Below are 790 nucleotides of genomic sequence, written 5' to 3' on the forward strand. Positions count from 1 at the left end.
ATTAAAAGTCTGATGCTCTACCGACTGAGCTATCCAGGCACAGGGATCACTGCCCATTTGAAACTTGATTTTCACTCTACAGCACCTCCATACATGGCTACCTCACTGGTCAATAAAGGAAATGAATTACTAGTGCATTACACACATTTCGACACTGGAGACATAACTTTTTTCAGTCATTCCGTATCCAGATATAGAGATTTGCAGCATCTAGGACTTTAATGTTCACCCACTTACGGATTTGAATGTTTTGCCACATTCATGAGTGCAAACTTGCTCCCCAGTAAAGACGAACATGTGCTCCTCAATGCACACACTGGGCAATGCAGTCCACTCTAAATCGACGATTAATGACATGCTCGTTTTGTGCAATGGAGTTTCAGTCAATTGGAAAACATTTTGAAAAGTTATATTGCAACAGAAGCCCAGCCTTAAAAAAGTGGATTTCACTTCTAAATGATTACATGAGGAAGGAAAGGAGACCAGATGCAAAAAAGGTGCTGTGGCTTAGTTGGTTAAAGCGCCTGTCTAGTAAACAGGAGATCCTGAGTTCGAATCTCAGCAGCGCCTGTCTGCTTTTTTTCGACCAATCTGTCTCCCCAATATTAAAACTTTGTACAAAGATTGCTATTTCATGCTATTTAGAAGCACAGTCAGGCTTCATATGTTGGCAAAGCATCCAAGAACTCTGGACTCCACTACCTTAGAGTCATATTGCCCAAGGTTGCGATGCCATCAGAAATAGCACATATTAGAATGAGCAATTCATATTTCCTGCTTAATTTTTTGT

At 40.6% G+C, this 790-nt stretch overlaps 1 non-coding gene across 1 annotated transcript; it reads left to right on the forward strand.

The window, feature by feature from the left end:
• The first annotated feature begins 496 nt into the window (after nt 1-496).
• On the forward strand, nt 497-570 carry TRNAT-AGU (transfer RNA threonine (anticodon AGU)). The gene has a single exon. It is a non-coding gene; the product is annotated as a tRNA-Thr (tRNA).
• Nucleotides 571-790: the final 220 nt, after the last annotated feature.

The sequence above is a fragment of the Ambystoma mexicanum genome, unplaced genomic scaffold (assembly GCF_040938575.1).
Source record: "Ambystoma mexicanum isolate Mex_15411 unplaced genomic scaffold, UKY_AmexF1_1 Mex_scaf1, whole genome shotgun sequence".
Taxonomy (NCBI): Eukaryota; Metazoa; Chordata; class Amphibia; order Caudata; family Ambystomatidae; genus Ambystoma; species Ambystoma mexicanum.